Source organism: Eriocheir sinensis, chromosome 64, assembly GCF_024679095.1.
Source record: "Eriocheir sinensis breed Jianghai 21 chromosome 64, ASM2467909v1, whole genome shotgun sequence".
NCBI classification, from domain to species: domain Eukaryota; kingdom Metazoa; phylum Arthropoda; class Malacostraca; order Decapoda; family Varunidae; genus Eriocheir; species Eriocheir sinensis.
In genome coordinates, this window is record NC_066572.1 from 3,694,832 (window position 1) to 3,718,038 (window position 23,207).

General features: G+C 37.7%; 1 protein-coding gene across 1 annotated transcript in view; it reads right to left on the reverse strand.

The window, feature by feature from the left end:
• Positions 1-23,207, reverse strand: part of LOC126987308 (uncharacterized) — a 385,727-nt gene that overhangs the window by 79,168 nt on the left and 283,352 nt on the right. Inside the window, exon 8 of the transcript XR_007740698.1 lies at positions 5,784-5,842. The gene's annotated coding sequence lies outside the window, so the exon portion shown is untranslated. The remainder of the gene's footprint in view (positions 1-5,783; positions 5,843-23,207) is intronic.

A 23,207-nucleotide genomic window follows, 5' to 3' on the forward strand; every position in this document is an offset into this window, starting at 1 on the left:
AGAGAGAGAGAGAGAGAGAGAGAGAGAGAGAGAGAGAGAGAGAGAGAGAGAGAGAGAGAGAGAGAGAACTCTTTGTGCCAAATATAAAAGATAAAAGAAAGGAGAAAAATAGGGGATAATTTTAGAGGGTGAACAGAAAATGGAATAAAAATAGAAACAGGGAAGGAAGAATAAATTAAAGCCCTTTTTTAGATTAGAGAAAGTAAAGAATTCATATTTCTAAAAACTGTGAAAAGTGAAAGAAATTACGAAATATGAATAAGAAAAAGAGGAAAAAGATGAAAAGACTTTGGGGTTGAACTGAAAATGGGATAAAAACATAGAATAGGGAAGGAAAAATATTTGAAGGTTGGAGAACGTAGAGAAAGAAAGAGGGAAAGAAATTGCTAAATACGAATGAAAAAAAGAGGAAAAAGATGAAAAGATGTTTGGGGTTGAACTGAAAATTAAATAAAAATAAAGAATAAGATAGGAAGAAAAAAATAAATGTTAGAGAACGTAAAGAAAGAAAGAGAGGAAAAAAAAAGAGGAAAAAGAATTAACAGATTTTGGAGGATGAAAATAAAATAAAATAAATATGGCTAAAAGACAATGAAGAACAAATTAGTGTAGGAATTCATTATATTTTTGAAAACCGTGAAAAGAGGGAAGAGAAAGGGAGACGTTTAATGATCTTTTGTTAATATAAGAAAAAAGAAATGTAAAGAACAGATTTTTGGTGGTGAACAGAAAATGGAATAGAGACGAGTAATAGAAAATGCAGAATAAATGAATGCCCTTATATTTTAGTGTAGAGAAAGTAAAGAATTCATAATATTTCTGTACACTGAGAGAGAGAGAGAGAGAGAGAGAGAGAGAGAGAGAGAGAGAGAGAGAGAGAGAGAGAGAGAGAGAGAGAGAGAGAGAGAGAGAGAGAGAGAGAGAGAGAGAGAGAGAGAGAGAGAGAGAGAGAGAGAGAGAGAGAGAGAGAGAGAGACGAAAAGGTAAAGAGAATAAAGGAAACAAAAAATAAAATAAAAGAAATAAAGGAAAAGTGTAGAGAAGAAAAAGTTTTGAAAGAAGAGAAAGAAGAGAAAAAGAGTGAAGAAAAAGATCTAGAAAGAAGAGAAAAAGAACATGACGAAAAGACGAGTTAGAAAAGAGAAAAAATAAAAATAAAAAAGGAAAATAAAGAAAAGTAAAAAATATTATAGTTTTGGGTGAAGAGAGAAGAAAATGAAGACAACCGAGAATTACTGAAGAAAAGAGGAGATAGAAAAGAGGAAGAAAACAACAAAGAAATGAAAAGAGAACGAAAAATTTAAGAAAAGTTAGATAATACTTTCTTAATCTTTTCTTTTGTAGGTAAAGATAAAAAAGTGGAGAAAAAGAGAAAAAAGAAAAGAGAAAGAAAATACAGAATACATAATTTAGAAAGTTAGATGAAAATTTTGTAATCTTTTTCTATTGTGGGAAAATAAAAAAAATGAAGAGAATAATATAATTTTGGGTGAAGAAAAGGATAAAAAAAGAACCAAAGGAATAAGGAAAGAAAGAAAAGACAGAAAAAGAAGAAAATAGAAAAAAAATTAAGAAAAGTGCAAAGGAGAGAGAGAGAGAGAGAGAGAGAGAGAGAGAGAGAGAGAGAGAGAGAGAGAGAGAGAGAGAGAGAGAGAGAGAGAGAGAGAGCACTGAGAAACGATTTAAAAGAAGAAAAAGAAAGAAAAAAGAAAAAAAAGAGGACAAGTTAGATATTTTTTTTGCAATCATCTTTTCCTTGTAGTTAATGATAAGATACAGAGAGAAGAACAGAACGAGGAGGTGTGAACTAGGAGAAAGATAAAGATAGATAAAGATAAAGATAGGCAAAACAGAAAGAATGAGGATATTTGAAGTGGCGAGAGATAAAAAGAAGGAAAAAAGCAAGATAAAGAGATGATGGTGTAAAGAGAATAGAAGAGATAAGAAAGATAAGGAAAGAAAAGAATAGTGAATGAAAGAGAAAAAGAGAAGAATAAGAAATGAGATAAAAGGGAATAAGAACACGGGATAATTTTTTTCCTGTTTTTTTTTTGTTTCGTTATTTTCCCCTTTTCCTTTTTTTCCTATTTTTCTGTTTCGTTATTTTCCCTTTATTTCTTTTTTTTCCAATTTTTCTCTTTCGTTATTTTCCTTTTTCTCATTTTTTCCTATTTTTTTCTTTCGTTATTTTCCTTTTTCTCATTTTTTCCTATTTTTCTCTTTCGTTATTTTCCCTTTTCCCTTTTTTCCTATTTTTCTCTTTCGTTATTTTCCTTTTCCCCTTTTTTCCTATTTTTCTCTTTCGTTATTTTCCTGTTTCCTCTTTTTTCCAATTTTTTCTCTTTCGTTATTTCTTTTTCCTATTTTTCTCTTTCGTTATTTTCCTTTTTCCTCATTTTTTCCTATTTTTCTCTTTCGTTATTTCCCTTTTTCTCCTTATTTCCTATTTTTTGTTTCGTTATTTCCCATTTTCCCTTTTTTTCCTGTTTTTTTGGTTCGTTATTTTCCCTTTTCCTCATTTTTTCCTATTTTTTGGTTTCGTTATTTTCCCTTTTCCTCATTTTTCCTATTTTTTTGTTTCGTTATTTTCCCTTTTCCTCATTTTTTCCTATTTTTCTCTTTCGTTATTTCCCTTTTCCCCTTTTTTCCTATTTTTCTCTTTCGTTATTTTCCCTTTTCTCATTTTTTCCTGTTTATTTATCTCGTTATTTTCCTTTTCCCCTTTTTTTCATATTTTTTTGTTTAGTTATTTTCCTTTTTCCTCTTTTTTCCTATTTTTCTGTTTCGTGATTTTCTTTTTCTCATTTTTTCCTATTTTTTCTCTTTCGTTATTTTCCTTTCCCTTTTTTTCTGTTTATTTATTTCTTTATGTATTTGTATTTCTCCATTCTTCCTTAATTCTCTATTCTCCCTTTATTCTCAGTATTCCCACGTTTATTATATATTCTCCTTTATTTCCCTCTGTGCGATTTTGGTCCCAAGTTGAGGTTTTGCGGGAAATCGTTCGCTAAAGATGAAATTCAGTATTTTTTTTTCAGTCGAAGCGTGGAACAATTTTTCTGCAGTGCGTATTAACGGTGTTCATAATAGCGTTCGTTGCGTGTGATTAGAAGCGAGAAAAATACTGAGAATTAGTTTTTTAAAAGTGATTATGATTTTTTTTTTCTGATTGAGTAGTTTGTTTATGTTCCGGGTGATGAGATTAGAGATAGAGAACAATATATTTTTTTCCTGACAACCATTTTTCTTTTCTCTTGGGGCAAAGCGATGGCAGGTTTTATTTTGTTAGGAGTGAAAATAATAATAAAAAAACAAACAAGGGAAGGAAAGGAATATACGAGTAGATGTACGCAATAATATATGAAGGTAAAAAAAAAGAAAATAAGCAAGATAACAGAAATAAAAGAGAAGGACAGGAATGCACACACTATCGTTGGTTAATGATAAAAAAAAACAGGAAAAGAGCAGGAATAGCAAGCTGGGGAGGGGGTGGCTGAGTGGTCGGTGTGCATGGGCGGCGACCAGGAGGAGTTGGATGTGGGTTCGACTCCCGCCCCCTGCCACAACCTGGGATTTTTCAGTCACCGCCGAGTGGCCTAAGACTACCCACATGCTGTCCTGGAGGCCGCCTGTCAACACGGACTCTGGATTCTCTATCTAAAAGAGGCTCAAAGATTACCTCCGGGGGGGCAGCATGAGCCAGGCAAGAAGGCGCCACTATAAACACTTGCCTGCCCCATAACGGACTGGGGCCGACTACCAGGGCCAACCAACTACTACTACAACTAATAATAAGAAGAATGACAATGAAAATAACAATAATGAAAATAACAGGAATAACAACAACAACAACAACAATAATAATAATAATAATAATAATAACAATAATAACAACAGTAGAGCTCTAAAACTCTATTAATACTCCCCTTATCAAAGCCCTTCACCCATTTATAAACCTCGATCAAGTCTCCTCGCACCCTTCGCCTTGCCAGAGAATCCAAGTTTAATTGTTCAAGTCTTACCTCGTATGGGAAGGACATATAAGAAGCTTTGGTATATAGAAGAGAAAAAGGAAAGTTTCGTTTAGTCGGCGCAACATCTGTGGTCATATGCCGGTGTGTAAAGTAAAGATAATAAAGATAAAGACGTACACAGAATAAAGGTTGAAAGTGGAGCAATTAAGAAAAAGATAAAGAAAGAAAGAAGTTGAGAGAATAATGTTTGACGTGGAGAAATAAAGAAAGAAAATATACGAGAGAAAGAATTAGACAGAATATTGTTTTGGGGTAAAGAAAATAAAGAATAGTAGAAAGATAAAGATATAACCACAGGAATAAAAACAGGATATCTTATTGGTAACGAGTATAATCATCCTTCGTTCTATTGTTAAATCACAGACGCCTAAAAAAAGGATGAGTTTGCATAGGAAATAAAATAAAGAACAAAAGAAGCAGAAGTAGATTGGTTGATTTACTGATTGACTGACTGACTGAATGACTGACTGACTTACTAACGTTTGACTGACTGAGTGGCTGACTGACTAATTGACTGACTGACTGACTGACTTACTAACGTTTGACTGACTGAGTGGCTGACTGACTAATTGACTGACTGACTGACTGACTAACTAACTGACTGAATTACTGACTGACTAATTGACTGACTGACTGACTGACTAACTAACTGGCTGAATTACTGACTGACTGATAGGTTGATTGACTTACCAAATGACTGACTGACTAACTGACTGATAGGTTGATTGACTTACCAAATGACTGACTGACTGACCGACTGAATGACTAACTATCTAACACGTTGACTTACTGATTGCTTTACTTACTGACTGACTGACTGACTAACCTTACAGACACAAAGAGACAGACAAAATATGGAAAAAAAACAAAAATATATGAAAAAGACAAAAATTAGACCAAAAAAAATAACTAATTAATTGATGATGATGAGGAGAAGGAGGACGAGGAGGAAAAAGAGAAGAAGAAAGAGGAGAAAGAGAGGAGATGGAGGAGGAGGAGGAGGAAAAAGAGGAGAAGAAAGAGGAGAAAGAGAGGAGATGGAGGAGGAGGAGGAAAAAGAGGAGAAGAGAAAGGAGAAAGAGAGAAGGAGGAGGAGGAGGAAAAAGAGGAGAAGAAAAAGGAGAGAGAAGGAGGAGGAGGAAAAAGAGAAGAAGAAAGAGGAGAAAGAGAGAAGGAGGAGGAGGAAAAAGAGAAGAAAGAGGAGAAAGAGAGGAGATGGAGGAGGAGGAGGAAAAAGAGAAGAGAAAGGAGAAAGAGAGAAGGAGGAGGAGGAGGAAAAAGAGGAGAAGAAAGAGGAAAAAGAGAGAAGGAGGAGGAGGAGGAAAAAGAGGAGAAGAAAGAGGAGAAAGAGAGAAGGAGGAGGAGGAGGAAAAAGAGGAGAAGAAAGAGGAAAAAGAGAGAAGGAGGAGGAGGAGGAAAAAGAGGAGAAGAGAAAGGAGGAGAAGGAGGAGGAGGAGGAGGAAAAAGAGGAGAAGAAAGAAGAGAAAGAGAGGAGGAGGATGAGGAGGAGGAAAAAGAGGAGAAGAGAAAGGAGAAAGAGAGGAGGAGGAGGAGGAAAAAGAGAAGAAGAGAAAGGAGAAAGAGAGAAGGAGGAGGAGGAGGAGGAAAAAGAGGAGAAGAAAGAAGAGAAAGAGAGGAGGAGGAGGAGGAAAGTCATTATTCAAGTGTTAAAGAGAATGAGTATGATTTTAATGATAATAATGATAATGATAATGATGATGATGATGATAATGACTGTTTTGTACTCACTAATGACGGAGGGGCAGGTAGCGAGACTTGACAACATCCCTCAGTGTACACGACCACACCTGGAAACGTACACGCGGCATTAATAAGTACACACACACAAACACACGTACACAGATAAAATTAAAGAGAGGAGTAGGAATAGAGAGACAGTTACACACACACACACACACACACACACACACACACACACACACACACACACAAAACACCGTCTCTTTCTTTTTCCTTATTTTCTTTTCCTTTTCTTTCTTTCTTCCTTCCTTCCATAGACAGTGTGAAAAAGTTAAATATACATACATACATACATACATACATACATATAAACACATATACATACATATATACATACATAAGGAGAGGGTCAGCCATATGGTATCGTTAAACACACACACACACACACACACACACACACACACACACACACACACACACACACACACACACACACACACACACACACACACACTCTCTCTTACACTGTTCATAATCTTCCTTCATTTCCTATTCCTTGACAGACAGACAGACAGACAAAAGGTGACAGACAGAAAGACAGAGGAAGGGAATCTATTAAATATATTTCGGAATTATTAACACCTTCGTCACCTCCTTGTTAAATATGCAAGGAGGAGGAGGAGGAGGAGGAGGAGGAGGAGGAGGAGGAATAGAGGAAGAGGAAGACATATTATAGGAATGGATTGCTATACTAAAAGATACACGGAGTTAGACGAATAAAATAAAGAAAATAAAAGTAGAAAAAAACGAAGAGACGAAAATAATAGAAAAAAATAAGAAACATATATGAAAAAAAGAAAAGATTGGAAGACAAGGATACTGATAAACTAATAGACAGACAAAATATATGATAAAAAGGAGACAGACACACAGAAACAGATAGAAAAACAGCCCTTACAGACAAACAGAGAGAGAGAGAGAGAGAGAGAGAGAGAGAGAGAGAGAGAGAGAGAGAGAGAGAGAGAGAGAGAGAGAGAGAGAGAGAGAGAGAGAGAGAGAGAGAGAGAGAGAGAGAGAGAGAGAGAGAGAGAGAGGTGAACAGACAGACAGACAAACAGACAGACAAGGAAACGAAAACAGATAGAAGGAAAGACAATCATATAGACAGACACACACACACACACACACACACACACACACACACACACACACACACACACACACACACAGACAGATTGACAGGCACACAGTTCCATGCATATATTAGACAGACAGACAGACAGACAGAGATACACATTGCTAGACAGACAGACTTTCAAACATGGAATTAAATGACCGGAAACGCGAATGGAAAATATTAATGAGTTGGGTTAAAATTTTGTCAGTCAGTCAGTCAGTCAGTCAGTCACACAATTTGATGATGATGACGAGGAGGAGGAGGAAGAGGAGGAGGAGAAAAAGGAGAAGATGAAGAAAGAAGGAAAGGAAGACAAAGAAAAGGAGGAAGATAAAAAAATAACAGAAGGAAGAGGAGGAAGAGGAGAAGGATAAAAAGGAGAATGAAGAAACGAAGAAGAAGAAGGAGAGAAAGGAAGGATAAAGAGGAGAAGGAGAAAGAACATAAAAACAGAAGGAAGAGGAAGAAGAGGAGGAGAAAGAGAAGGAGAAAAAGGAAGAAAATTAAGAAAACGAAGAAGGAGAGAAAGGAAGGATAAGGAGAAGGAGGAAGAAGATAAAAAAAAACAGAAGGAAGAGGAAGAGGAGGAAGAGGAAAATAATGATGATAAAGATGATAGATAAATAGATAGATAAATATATGAATAGATAGATAGAAAGGAAGAGAGATGGAAACATGGAAACATGGACTAGCAGGCAGCAGAAAGCCTGTTGGCTCATTACTAGGCTGCCTGCGTTCAGTGATTTAATCAATCCGTTTGCCATAGGAGTGGCTTGCAGGGAAGGATTAAAGCACTTGTGTACCTACTCTTGGATACGTTCAGTTCACACCCGTTGCAGGAAAGTGGCGATCAATGCGTTTCTTGAAGGAGTTGATGGTCTCTGCGCTAACCACTTCTGCAGGAAGGTTGTTCCAGTGGCGAACAACTCTATTTGAGAAATAACTCCTGCCGATGTCGGTATTGCATCGCTTTGCTTGAACTATTTTTCCGTTGTTTCTTGTTCTCAGGTTAGTTTGTAGCGTGAAGAGTTTGGAGTGATCAACGTTGCTGAGCTTGTTCAGGTACTTAAAGACTTGTATCATGTCTCCCCGCAGTCGTCTCTTTTCCAACGTGAAGAGGTTGAGGCGCTCGAGTCGTTCTTCATAGGGTTTCGTCCTCAGTGATGGTATCATCTTCGTGGCGCGGCGCTGTACTCTCTCAAGTAATTCAATGTCTTTCCTGTAATTAGGAGACCAGAATTGCACGGCGTATTCCAGGTGGGGCCTTACCAGCGAATTATACAAGGATAACATAACTCCCGGCGTCTTGTATTCAAAGTTCCTCGATATGAACCCAAGCATTGTATTGGCTTTCTTACAGGCGGACTTGCAGTGTTTTGTTTGTTTCAGGTCACTGCATAGATAGATAGAGAGAGAGAGAGAGAGAGAGAGAGAGAGAGAGAGAGAGAGAGAGAGAGAGAGAGAGAGAGAGAGAGAGGCCCCCACATACTAAAACACACATTTATTGAAACAACGACATCAATAACACTAAATACAAACAAACGAACAAACAAAATTAAAGAAAAAAAAATCGTAGGAAAAAAAAAGAAAAAAAAATCTGAATGCTTTAAACAATTTCAAAAACGACAAAAAAATAAATAAATAAAAGAGTAAAAATGAATATATAAAAAGATTTCCTGTTATATTATTCCTCTCTCTCATTTTTTTCCTTTTCTCCTATTTTCTCCTTTTTATATATATATTTCCAAACTCCTTTTTCATCGTTTTCTTTTTCTTTTCCTCTTTCCCTTGTCTTCTATATATTTCCGAACTGTTTTTTTCCTTTTTTCTTTTCTTTTCCTTTTTTCTATATATTTCCAAACTGATTTTTCATATTTTCATTTCTTTCATTCTTTTTCTTTCCTTTTTCTCTATATTTTCAAACTCCCTTTACATATTTTCCTATTTTCCTTTCTTTCTCTCTCTTTCCTTTGTTATATACATTTCCAAACTGCTTTTTCATCTTTTCATCCATTTCATTTCTTTCATTCATTTTCTCTTTCCTTTTTCCTTAAATATCCAAACCGCTTTTCTATCTTCTTTTTATCATTCTTTTTCTCTCTTTCATTCTCTTTCTTCTTTCCATATACTTCCAAACTTCTTTTTCATCTGTTCCTATTTCCTTTTTTCCTCCTTTTTTCTATATATTTCCAAACTGATTTTTCATATTTTCACCCTTTTCATTTCTTTCCTTTTTCTCTATATATTTCCAAACTCCCTTTACATTTTTTCCTATTTTCCTTTCTTTTTTTCTCTCTTTCCTTTGTTATATATATTTCCAAACTCCTTTTTTTCATCTGTTTCTATTTCCTTTTTTCCTCATTTTTCTGTATATATTCAAACTCAAACTGCCATTTTTTATTATTATTTCATTCACGCGCTGAACGGCCCGAACGAAAATCTATGGAAGGGAAAAAGGGGACGAAATGGAAGGGGAAAAAAATTAAGCGTGTGTTTGAACTGAACGAAACTACCATAGGAAAAATGTATAGCGTGTAGGAGCGACGGTTAGGGAAGAGATGTATGGGTCTGTCTGTCTGTCTCTCTCTCTCTCTCTCTCTCTCTTCTTTCTTTTCTATTTCTCTTTTGTTTTGCTTTTCTCTATCTTTTCTCTATCTATCTTATTCTCTATCTCCTTCCTCCTTTCTTACCATCTTTATTTCTCTCTCTTTCTCTTCCTTTTTCATCTTCCTTTTTTCCATCTTCCATTGTATTCTGCTTTTTCGTATCGATTTTCTGATTTTCCTATGTTTCTTTATTTCTTTTCTACGTACATATAATCTCTCTCTCTCTCTCTCTCTCTCTCTCTCTCTCTCATTTCCCTACTAACTTCATTATCGAAAATCAACTGACCAGCGTGACCTGACCAATCTTGCAACAGGAAGGCGGTGGCACAGTGGTCAACGCGTGAGCGAGGCGTTCAGGAGGACCAGAGTTCGTGTCCAGCTCGCTTATTTCCCTTCTCTGTATGGGTATGTGACGTCCGGTTTTGAAGAGGGCATGTTAGGTTAGGTTAGGTTAAGTTAGGATAGGTTAAAGGGGCTATTACACTGGGCAAATTTTCCGTGAATTTTCAATCAAACCACGATTTCCGCTAACGTGGTTCTCATTTGTTTCTTGTTATTGCTGCTGATGATGATGGTGCGTAATACCGTCGTCCTTCAGTGAAATCTACCGTAGCTTTGGAAGATCGTGGACACGTCAGAAAACCACGGAAATATGAGAACCACGCCAGCGGAAATCGTGGTTTGACTGAAGATCCACGGAAAATTTACCCAGTGTAGGAGAGTCGTATTTTAAAACATTTCGTCGCCCAAGTTCACATATTTGACAAGGCTTTCGTAGGAGCTGTAGGCCTTTCCAGGGGTAGTTTTATGACCCTGGTGGTAGTTTGACCCTTCTTCTATGCCATGAACCTTACAAAACACTCATGAAAAACAGATTCATCCCCTCTTTAACCTTTAGAAATACTTGATGTGAGAAGCGATGGTGTCTTAAAATACGGCCCAGAGCCCCTTAACGTCTAGTATGGGTCGAAGAAGGTAATTTTGAGAGGGAATTACAGTGACTATTTCCCAGAACACCCCGAGGTTAGTTTTGAAGGTACAGCCCAGCGTCGTCACTCCGGTACCTTTCACCCGTAGAGAGATTGGGAAAATGTCCACCTCCCGAAATTGACCTCACTTTCCGCCACCTCTTTGGATTCTTTTTGGGAGAAGCGAGAAGCGGGCTTTCTCTTAATTTTTTTTTTGTGCCCTTAAACTGTCTCCTTTGTTGTAAAAAATAAAATAAAAAATAAAAATGCCGCCCGCGTGCCGCTACAAACAAGCTGGGATTTTTCAGTCACCTCCGAGTGGCCCAAGACTACCCACATGCTGTCCTGAAGACCTCCTATCAACCCGGACTCTGAATTCTCGCTAAAGAGGATCAAAGATGAGCTCCGGGGGGCAGTGTGAGCTAAGCGAGATGGCGCCACTATAAACACTTGCCTGCGCCGCTAACAGACTGGGGCCGACTGTCAGATCCCACTAAAATAGTCTACCAGCGCTATAGACTAAAGAAAAATCATTGTCATTGTTTTTATTATTATTATCATTGTCATTAACCATCATTCTCTTAAACACTAGAGTAATGATTTTTCTCCTCCTCCTCCTCCTCTTCTTCCTCCTCCTCCTCCTCTTCTACCTCCTCCTCCTCATCATCATCACTATTACAAGAGTGTTAACTGCTGACTGACTCGCTGATTGACTGACTGACTGACTAACTGACTGACTGAACGACTGGCTGAGTGAGTGAGTGAGTGACTGACTAACTGGCTGACTGACTGACTGACTGAACGATTGGCTGAGTGAGTGAGTGACTGACTGACTAACTGATTGACTGACTGACTGACTGACTGGCTGACTGACTGAACGATTGGCTGAGTGAGTGAGTGAGTGACTGACTAACTGATTGACTGACTGGCTGACTGAACGACTGGCTGAGTGAGTGAGTGACTGACTGGATGATTGACTGAAAGGAAGTACGTGAATTTCGAAGAAAAAAAATGTATTTGTTGGAAGTTCATTAAAATATCACGTTGGCATTAGCAAAACCAACACTAAACACACAAACACACACACACACACACACACACACACGCAGTTTCCGGTTCGTGTATGTAGTTTTATGTGCGTTTCCATTTTACGCACAACTTATACGCACATATAATTTTACGTACGCGCTTTTTTTATTTTTACGCATGCACTCATAAGCAAACATAATTTTTTTTCCTGTTTGTGATCATTTGGTGTGTGTGTGTGTGTGTGTGTGTGTGTGTGTGTGTGTGTGTGTGTGTGTGTGTGTCAATAAATTAATTAAAACACCCTCGTTATGAAGTTTACACAGGAAACAAATAAACAAACAACATCAAAAACAACAACAACAACTACTACTACTACTACTACTACTATTACTACTACTACTACTACTACCTACTACCTCCTCTTCCTTTTCTTTCCTCTCCCTCTTCTTCTCCTCTTCTTCCTCCTCCTCCTCCTCCTCCTCCTCCTCCTCCTCCTACTACTACAAAAATAATGAAAATAAGACGAGAAAAAGGAAAAGAAAGACAAAAACAAGATGATGAATATAAAAAACAATGAAAACAACGCAAGAAAAAGGGAAAAAAAAGGAAAAAAAATACGAAATGAAGAAAACCTCGACAAAAGATGAAAAAAAGAATAATAAATACCAATACCAATGACAACAATAACAACAATCATCATCGTCATCAGCGTCACTAATTAGGCGGGACAACAGGACAGGTGATCGGTTAATTAGGGAGGTAACTAATTAGCCCCTTCAGGAACTGTGTCGCGAGGAAAGTTCACCTGCATTAAACGGCTAATTACCTACCTGTGCCCCTCTCTCTCTCTCTCTCTCTCTGTATCAATTTGCTTTAAACTCTAAAAAAAACCTCTCCCTTCGTCCCTACTTCCTTTCCTCTATTCTCTCTCTCTCTCTCTCTTCCTGTCTTTCTTTCCCTATTTTCCTAACTAATATTTTTCTTCCAATTTTCTTTCTCATTTTTTTCTTCCTTCTTCTTCCTTTTCTTCTTCGTTTCCTCATTTTCACTTTTTCCTTTTTATTTACTTTTTTTCTCTTCCTGTTTCCTTTTTTGTTTATATTTATCACTCAACTCTCTCTCTCTCTCTCTCTCTCTCTCTCTCTCTCTGGGGTGGAAGGAAGAGTGTTGGGAGGATAAAAGGAAGGAGGGAAGGAGGAGAGAATGGAGGAAAGGAGGGAAGGAAGGAGGGAAAGGTGGAGAGAAGGAAGAAGGATTGGAGGGATGAAGAGATGGTCATTCTATGTATTCTCTCTCTCTCTCTCTCTCTCTCTCTCTCTCTCGTAATTAAAGTTACCTCGTGTCAAGACTTTCTCTTAATTGTGTCCTTCTTTTTCTTCTTCTTCTTTATTTCTTCTTTTGTTCTTTTTTTTTGTGTCTAGATCTGTCTGTCCCGTACCTTCCCTCCCTTTCTCTCTTTCCTTCCTCTCTCTCCATTTCCCTCCCTATCTCTCTCCCTTCTTTACTTTCCCTCTCTCCCTCGCATTCTCTCTCTCTCTCTCTCTCTCTCTCTCTCTCTCTCTCTCTCTCTCTCTCTCTCGCTCCTTCACACCATTCCTATATCTTTTTTTTACTTATTTAAGCAATGCATATATACAAACTGTACAAACTTAAAGTCGCGCTTTTGACTTGCGTGACTGTTTTAAAAGTTTAGCAAGAGTACAATGGTCATGGAAGTGACTTCATTATGTGTGGAGCAGCAGCGGTGAAGGTTGCGTGCCCCTCCACCTGTTGACATCCCCGGCACACCAGGCGTTGCTGCCGCGAAGTTGTCCCATGGCCGTGCTGCCCTGGCTTTGTCCGTGCGCTGGTGCTGCGGCGTGTGCGGGAATGGCACCTCCACACTCTGATTTCCTGCCTGGGCCTGCCTTGTTGATCTTGGAGCAGCGCGTCGGGGCATGCTCAGCCGGGCCAGGTGAGGAACCTCCTGCACCTGTGCCTTGTGGCAGACCACCAGGGCTGACACATACCGTCGGTGCTTCAGGGACGTGACACTGGGTGCAGTCTCCACGTCAGTCCCCAGCAGTCTCAGGGCCCGTCGCTGCAACGCGTCGAGGCGTCATGTGTGGGTGGCGGTATTGGACATCCACGACAGGGCGCCTTATTCCATACAAGGGCGTATTTGAGCCTTGTATAGGGTGAGGATGCCTCGGGAGTCCAGGCTGCCTGCCACCCTGCGGAGGGCAGACACTCGCTGGGAGGTCTGGTGAGCCACAGCCGCAGCTCACGGTCAATTGCTACTCCCAGGATCTTGACGTGGTCCTGGAGTGGCCGACACGCATCCCAAATCGTAGTTTTCCCGCTACGGCCTGGGAAGCAGCAGGGGATCGTGATATCACCATGGCGTGTCTTTTTTGCCGCGAAATCAATCTGCCACGTTCTCCCCCACCCCTCCGCCACCCTCAGCTGCTTGTTGATGGCAGCGGTGGCGCGTTGGCTCTCCTGGTGGCAGTAGGAGAGTGACAACGTGCAGTCGTCAGCGTAGGCTTTCACTGCTCGCAGCTGTCGTAGGTCATCTATGAATACGTTCCACAGGACTGGACCCAATACTGAGCCCTGCGGAGCTGAGGCACGTATGTTTGAGGGCGTGGAGGCCCTGCAGATGACTACCGCTCTCAGAGTCCTTCCTTTAAGGTAGTCCTCGAGCAGCAATGGCACGAAGCTTTTCAATAAGGCCCGAGTGCCACACTCTGTCAAACGCCCCAGCGATGTCAAGGGTCACCACTAGTGTGTCCAGGCCCGCGTCAAGAGTGTCCTGCCATTCTTGAGAGAGAAGGAGGAGGAGGTCAGAAGTTGAACGTCCTGACGACCTGAAGACAAGCTGGTGGTCGTTCAGGTGTTGCCAGATGGCTGCAGCAACTACCCTCTCAAACACCTTTCCCACCACAGAGGGGAGGGAGGTGGGCCTGTAGTTTTGTGGGTCAGACCTTGAATCTTTTTTTGTGTATGGGAACCACATGAGCCTCCTTCCAAGCAGCAGGCCATTTATTCTCCTCAAGAGGCAAAGATGGCGGTGAGAGCTCTTGACAGCTCCCTGACGCAGTTTATAACATCCTTGGGCTGATGTTGTCAGGGCCCGTGGCTTTTCCGTCGTCAAGTGCACGGAGTACTTTCTCCACTTGCTGAGCTGTGACCTCGACCGATGTGATGGTGTGATCGGTCTTTGGTGCCAGCAAAGGTGTAGATCTGCCTGGGTCCTCTACTTGCATTTTTTCAGCAAATAGTTTCGCCATAAGTGTAGCCTTGTCGTCGCTGCTCATGGCGGTGGACCCATCCGGCCTGCTGAGGGGGGCACACTGCCGTGGTGGGTAATCCCCTGCCGCTCCTTAACGAGTGACCACCAAGCTTTATAGCCAACTCCTAGGCCGCTCAGTTTCCTCTTTATATTTTCCTTTCTCTCTCTCTCTCTCTCTCTCTCTCTCTAATTCAGTGGCTCATAAGATCTTTGCTCTGATTGGAGGAGGCAGACTGCTCTCTCTAAGATAATGAAAAACACGGAGAAAAAAAATAAGAATAAGAATCTGATGATGATGACAACAAATAATAATAATAATAATAATAATAATAATAATAATAATAATAATAATAATAATAATAATAATAAAGGAGAGAAAACAGAGGAATAAGAATGACCACAGGAAATGAGCAAAAAAAAAGAAAAGAAAAAAAGTAAAATGAAAATGAGGGAAAAAAGTAGGAAAGGAAAATACAAGAAAATAAGAGACAAAACCGTGAAAAGAAAAAGAAAAGAAAAAATGAAAAAAATGACCACGGAAAATAATGAGCCAAAAAAAAAGTAGAAAAAAGAAAAAAAGTAAAGAGAAAAGGAAGGAAAAAAGTAAGAAAGGAAAATACCAGAAAATACAAAAAAGAAACCAGTGAAAACAAACAGGAAAGAAAAATGAAAAAAAATGACCAGGGAAAATAATGAGTCCAAGAAAAAAGAAAGTAAAAAAGAAAAAAAAGAAAGGAAAATACGAGAAAATAAGACGAATTAGTGAAAAGAAACAGAAAGGAAAAAGGAAAAAAATGACCACAGAAAATAATGAGTTCAAGAAGAAAAAAAAATCTCAGACGCAAATTAGAAGAGAAAAAAAAAAATAGATTAAAAAAAATGAAGAGAATATTCCTGTAACTTGACACAAAGACCTCCTCCTCCTCCCCCTCCTCCTCCTCCTCCTCCTCCTCCTCCTCCCCCTCCTCCTCCTTCTCTCCATTCATTGATTCTTTTACTTCCATGTCAACGTGTGTTATCTCTCTAATCAGGAAGGGAGAGAAGAATGGAGAGAAGGATGGAGAGATGGAGGGGTGGAGAGGTGGAGAGAGGGAAGGAAGGAAAGAAGGAAGGAGAGAGAAGTGGAGGGAAGGAGGAAAAGGGTGGAGGAAAGAGGCAAGGGAGAAAGGAAGAAAGGAAGGAAGGAAGGGAGGAAGGAAGGAAGGAAGGAAGAAAGAAAGAAAGGAAGGAAGGAAGGAAGAAGGGAAGGAAAAAGGGAGAAGAGGAAAGAAGGAAGAAAGGAAGGAAGGAAGGAAGGGAAGGAGAGACAGGTGAAGGAGTAAACAGAAGGAAGGAAGGGAAGGAAAGGGAGGAAAAGGAAGGAAGAAGGGAAGGAAAAAGGGAAAAGAGGGAAGAGGGGAGAAGGATGGAAGGAAAGAGAGGAGGAGAGAAAGGAAGGGAAGGGGGTGGAGAGGAGAAGAGGGAATGAAAGAGGGAAGAAGGGGAAGGAGAAGAGGAGGATAAGGAAGAGGAGGAGGAGGAGGAGGAGGAGGAGGTCTTTTGTTAACAGTATCTGAAGATCTTAGTAATGAAGCGAGCGAGAGGTGCTACTAATCTCTCTCTCTCTCTCTCTCTCTCTCTCTCTCTCTCTCTCTCTCTCTCTCTCTCTCTCTCTCTCTCCAATATGATAATTACACCAGTGAAGAAAATAAAGAAAGAAAATAAAGAAGGAAGAGGAAGAAAAATAAAAGAAAGAGAGAAAGAAAAGAAGGGGAAAGGAGAGAAAATAAAAAGAGGCGAATGAAGGAATAGGAAAAAGGAGGAAAGTAAAAAAAAATAAAGGAAGAGGAAAAGGAAAAGAAAAAGACATAATAAAGAAAGAAAGAAAAGATAAGAAAAGGAAATCGGGAAAACAGGAAAAGGAGAAAAGTAAACAAGAAAAATAAAGGAAGAAAAAGAAGGAAAAGACGAGAGAGAGAGAGAGAGAGAGAGAGAGAGAGAGAGAGAGAGAGAGAGAACAGAATGAATCTCTTTGACAAAATATATATGAGGGAAGAGGAGGAGGAGGAGGAGGAGGAAGAAGAGAAAGAGAAAGGGCATAGAAAAGCAGGGAAGAAAGGAAGAGGATTAGAAGAGGAAGAGGAGGAAAAGAGGAAGGAACAGAAGGAAGAATGAGGAGAGAGAAATGAAGAAAGGAATGAGGAGAAAGGGAGGAATAAAGGAGAGAGGAGGAGAAAGAAGAGAAGGGGAGGAAGAGAGGAAAGAAGAGGAGAAAGAAGAGAAAGGAGAGAAGAGGAGAAGAGAAGAGAAAGAAGAGAAGAGAAAGAAGAGAGAGAAAGAGAGAGAGAGAGAGAGAGAGAGAGAGAGAGAGAGAGAGAGAGAGAGAGAGAGAGAGAGAGAGAGAGAGAGAGAGAGAAAGGAAAGAAGGAAAAGAAAGAAAAGAAGGAAGAAAAGGGTAAATAAGGAAGAAGGGAAGAGGAGGAGGAGGAGAAGAAAGGAGGAGAGAAAGAGGAGGAAAGAAGTCCATTGCCTGTGTGTGTGTGTGTGTGTGTGTATGTGTGTGAGTGTGTGTGTGTGTGTGTGTTTGCGTGTGTGCACACACACACACACATGCATGCTGGGACACACACGCACACACGCACCCTCACACACACACACACACACACACACACACACACACACACACACACACACACACACACACACACACACACACACATTTTATTTTTCCATTTTCTTTCCTTTTCTTTCCTTCCTTTCTTTATTTTCTCTTTCTTTTCTTCCCTTCTTCTTTTCCTTACTTTCTCTAATTCTTCCTTTTCTTTTTTTTTCCTTTCTTTTCCATCTTTTCTTTTTCTTTTTCTCCTTTTTTTTCCTTATTTTTTTCTCCTTTTCATTCTTCTCTCTCTCTCTCTCTCTCTCTCTCTGTGTGTGTGTGTGTGTGTGTGTGTGTGTGTGTGTGTGTGTGTGTGTGTGTGTGTGTGTGTGTGTGTGTGTGTTTACTTGTCTGATTGTTGGTTTGTTCCTCTCTCTCTCTCTCTCTCTCTCACCTGTGCATTAGTCTACCTTTCCTTCTGTCATTACCGGAAGTGCACTTAAAGAGATTACCTGAGTCACCACCTCTCTCTCTCTCTCTCTGTAGCTTTTTCTTTAATTATTCTTTTGTCTGCATTTTTTTAATCTTTTCATTTTTTTCTCTTTTTTTTCATTTCTATTTCTTTTTATTATTTATTTTGCTTTCTAATCTTTTCTTCTTTCTTTTTCCTTCACTTCCGTCTTTCTTTCCTTCCTTCTCTTTTGTCTACATTATTTTACTGTTCTTGTGTTCTAATCTTTTTTTTTCTCTCTTATAATAATAATAATAATAATAATAATAATAATAATAATAATAATAATAATAATAATAAACAATAATAATAGTCTTCCCATTTTCTCTTTAACCTTTTTTTTTCAACTCCTCAACTATTTTTTTTTCTCATGTATTTTATTTATTTTTATTTTTTATTTTCTCTAGCTTTTTATTTTTACTTTTTATTGAACTGTTTAACCTTATTTTTATCTTTCCTTCTTTTTTCCTTCTTTTAATCTTTTCTTTCCATCCTTTTGTCTTTTCTTTAATTTTTTTTAATTGTTTTCCCTTTTCTCCTTTCATTTTTATTTTCTTCCTTTTTCTTCTTTCTCTTTTTCTTTCCTTCCTTTTCTTTCAATTTCTTTGCTTTTCTTCTTTCTTTTTTATTTCCTCCTTTTCTTCCTTATCTCCTCTTCTTTTTCTTTTCTTTATTTCCTTTTGTTTTTTTATTTCCTCCTTTTTCTTCTTTTTCCTTTCTTTTATTTATTTCCTTCCTTTTCGTCTTACTTTCCTTCTTTTTCTTTCTTTTCCTCCTTTTCTTTTTCTTTCCTTCTTTCCTTTCTTTTCGTCTTGTTTTCCTTCTTTTTCTTTCTTTTCCTCCTTTTCTTCATTTTTTTCCTTTTCTTTCCCTTTTCCTTCCTTTTCTACTTTATTTCCTTTTCTTCCTTTCCTCCTTATTCCTTATCTATTACACTTTTCCTCATTTCTTTTCATAATTTTCAACATCCATTTTCTATCTCCCTTAATCTAATATTCATACATTCATCAAAATTCAACTTCCCAATCATTAATCTTCAATTTTTTCGTTGTATTTTCGTTAATTCATCGCGTTAATACACACACACTAACGCTGCCTGACGTTGTATAAATTTGATCCGAGCTTTAAAATTTCTCCTCCCTATTTTTTTTTCCTTCATTTTCTCTTTCTCTTCTCCTCCTTTTCATTTCGATTTCTCTAATTTTCTTTTTCTCCTTTTTTTCCCTCCTCATTTTCTTATTTATCTTAAAGGAACCAACAATTCAATCTTTTTTTAGTGTTTTCTGTCAGTCTGTTATTTTTTTTTCATTATTTTTTATATTAAGTGAATTTTGTGACTTTCAATAATTTTTCTTTCTATATATATTGTCTCTCTAATTATCTATCTATCTATCAAGCTATCCATGTATCTGTCTGTCTTTCTTTCTATCTATCTATTTACTAATCTTTCTGTATTTCTATCAATCTATATATGTCTGTCTATGTTTCTCTATCTATCTATATCTACTTATTTTTCTAACTGTCTTCCTCTCTATCAATCTGTCTATCTATCTATTTCCTACATACATGAATAGGTAGATAGACAGATAGATAGACAGATAGATGCATAGACGGAAAAGAAAGATAAGGAAGAGAAAAGATACGAAAGAGAGAAATAAAAGAAGAGAAAAGGAAAAGGGAAAAGGAGGCGAATAAAGGAGAAGTAAATATAGAGAAAAATTTAAAGAGGAAAATAAAGAAGGAAAATAAAAATGAGATAATGGGGGAGAAAAAAGTTAAAAAAAAGAGAAAATGAGAAAAATAAGGGAGGAAAAGGAAAAGACAGGAGAAAAGTTAAAAAAAGAGAAAATAAAGGAAAAGAAAGGAAATGTAAAAAAAATAATGGAGAATGAAAATGGACTAACAAAACCTTAAACCAATCAATCATTCAATCAATCAACTACTCAAAGCGTGAAGAAATAAACAAACAACAAAAAATCACCACAAAAGCGACATCTGGCAACACTCGATGACGTCACGCGGAGTCAGTCTCAAGGGGGAAGAATGACAAAGAAAATGACATTAATGGAGGACTCAAAAAGACTGATCAGCTGTCCTTATTATTGCTGAGCCGAGCGATCACGACCTCTACTGAACGATGCATTGTGAGACGCCCGCCGCCACGCTCAGATGCTCCCTGTGTGCCTGTGTTGTGTCTGAATGTTTCGCTCGTTCTGTTTTTTATTGGTGGAAGTCTCGATTTAATTAGAGAAAAAGGGAGAGAGGGAGGGAGAGAGGGTGAGGATGAGAGAGAGTAACAGTAGTAGTAGTAATAGTAGTAGTAGTAGTAGAAACTAACACAGCCTTAACCTAGCCTAACTTATCCCAACACCAATTACGGTTTTAATTCTCAGACGTTTCCGCCTCCCAAATACTAATTTCAAAGGACAAAAAGGAGACCAATCGAGTTTTAATGAGTGTTTCTTTAGGTTCACGGTACGGAGGAAGGGTCACACTACCACCAGGGTCATAAACCTACCCCTGGAAATGCTCGAAACTCCCACGAAAGCCTTGTCAAGAGAGAGAATATGACATCAGGCAGGACGAACACTCAAGCCCATTATAATTGTTTTCAGTATTACGACAGCGACGGCGTGACGAACAATGAGGAAAAATTTATTATGATAAGGTGTGTGATTCTGTTTGACCGTGTGTGTGTGTGTGTGTGTGTGTGTGTGTGTGTGTGTGTGTGTGTGTGTGTGTGAGACAGACAGAGAGAGAGAGAGAGAGAGAGAGAGAGAGAGAGAGAGAGAGAGAGAGAGAGAGAGAGAGAGAGAGAGAGAGAGAGAGAGAGAGAGAGAGAGAGAGAGAGAGAGAGAGAGAGAGAGAAGAGAAACAGAGGAGAGAGAAGAAAGAAAAGGAATTAAAATGAAAGAAAAAAAGAAAAAAATAGAAGAGGAATGAACGAAACACACACACACACACACACACACACACAGGTAACAGTCCAGCCCCTTTAGCACACCTGTCCGAGATCCACCTGTACGTTAATTAGCTCCACCTGATTACCTATGGAAGTATCATTATTATTATTATTATTATTATTATTATTATTATTATTATTATTATTATCAGTAGCAATATTTTTAGTTTTTTCTTTTCATTCTTTTTTTCTTTCTTATTTGGTTTTCTTTCTTTTTCTGTATTGTTTTCCTTTTTTATCTTTTTTTTCTTTTTTTTTGTGTTGGTATTGTTGGTATTACTATTTTCACTACTACTACTACTACTACTACTACTACTACTACTATTTTCTTTCTTTCTTTCTTTCTTTCTTCCTTCCTCTCCATATATACAATTCTCATTTCTACTACTACTACTACTACTACTACTACTACAACTACTACTACTATTACTACATAGGTCCACAAAACGAGCCACTAGGGAATACAATGAAATACACTTTTTTTTTTCATCAACGCAATGAGACTGATTGATGACATAGATAATTAGTGAAGAGTTAGCAACGGTGATACTCTCCTCTTTATGATATTACGAGAAGAGATAGATAGATAGATAGATAGATAGTGTAAAACAGAGAAGAAGGGAAATGAAAGGAGAAAAAGAGAAGGAAAACAAGGAGATACAAAAAAGAGAGAAGGATGGAAAACAAAGTAAAATGAAGGAGAAAAAAAGAAAAAAGCGAAGGAGAGAGAGAGAGAGAGAGAGAGAGAGAGAGAGAGAGAGAGAGAGAGAGAGAGAGACTTATATAAATGTTTGATGCTTTTGAAATACACAGATGAAGATAAAAAGGGAGTTAGCAGTAAGTTCAAACCCTCTAAGAAAGATTATGAAAGAGCGAATTGGTAGAAAGGAACAGAGGAAAAGTAGAGAAAATGAAAGACCAAAGAATATATGTGAAATGGAAATAGGTGAAAATATAGTTTGAAAAGAATAACAGGAAATGAGAAGAAAGACATGAGAAAAGAGAATGGAAAACAGAAACATGAAAAAAAAGAAAGTAAAGAAAATTGAAAATGAATGAACTGTATATTTAGTGCCTTTGAAATACATGAATAAAAATATGAAGAGAGTTACAGTGAGATTGAACCCTCAAAGGAAGATGAGAAAAGAGCGAATTGGTGGGGAGGAACATAAGAAATTTAAAGAAAAATATAGATGAATGAATATATGAAAGAATATAATATGTGAAATGAAAATGGGTGAAAATATAGTTTGAAAAGAATAAGAAGAAATGAGAAGAAAGACATGAGAAAAGAGAATGGAAACAGAAACATGAAAAAAAAGAAAGTAAAGAAAATTGAAAATGAATGAACTGTATATTTAGTGCCTTTGAAATACACGAATAGAAATATGAAGAGAGTTACAGTGAGATTGAACCCTCAAAGGATGATGAGAAAAGAGCGAATTGGTGGGGAGGAACATAAGAAATTTAAAGAAAAATATAGATGAATGAATATATGAAACGGTAATGAAGGAAAGTATAAATGGTAGTGAAGGGAATAACAGGAAATAGAAAGAAAGACATGAGAAGAGAGAATGGAAAAAAGAAACAGATGAAAAAAAGAAAAGTAAAGGAAATTGAAAATGAGTGAATTGTATAAATGTTTAGTGCCTTTGAAATACATGAATAGAAATATGAAGAGAGTTACAGTGGGATTGAACCCTCAAAGGAAGATGAGAAAAGAGCGAATTGGTAGGAAGGAACATAGGAAAATTAAAGAGAAATATAGATGAATGAATATATGAAATGGCAATGAGGGAAAGTATAAATGGTAGTGAAGGGAATAACAGGAATTAGAAAGAAAGACATGAGAAGAGAGAATGGAAAAAAGAAACAGATGAAAAAAAGAAAAGTAAAGGAAATTGAAAATGAGTGAATTGTATAAATGTTTAGTGCCTTTGAAATACATGAATAGAAATATGAAGAGAGTTACAGTGGCATTGAACCCTCTAAGAAAGATGAGAAAAGAGCGAATTGGTGGGGAGGAACATAGGAAATTTAAAGAAAAATATAGATGAATGAATATATGAAACGGTAATGAAAGAAAGTATAAATGTTATGAAGGGAATAACAGGAATTAGAAAGAAAGACATGAGAAAAGAGAATGGAAACAGAAACATGAAAAAAAAGAAAGTAAAGAAAATTGAAAATGAATGAACTGTATATTTAGTGCCTTTGAAATACATGAATAAAAATATGAAGAGAGTTACAGTGAGATTGAACCCTCAAAGGAAGATGAGAAAAGAGCGAATTGGTGGGGAGGAACATAAGAAATTTAAAGAAAAATATAGATGAATGAATATATGAAACGGTAATGAAGGAAAATATTAA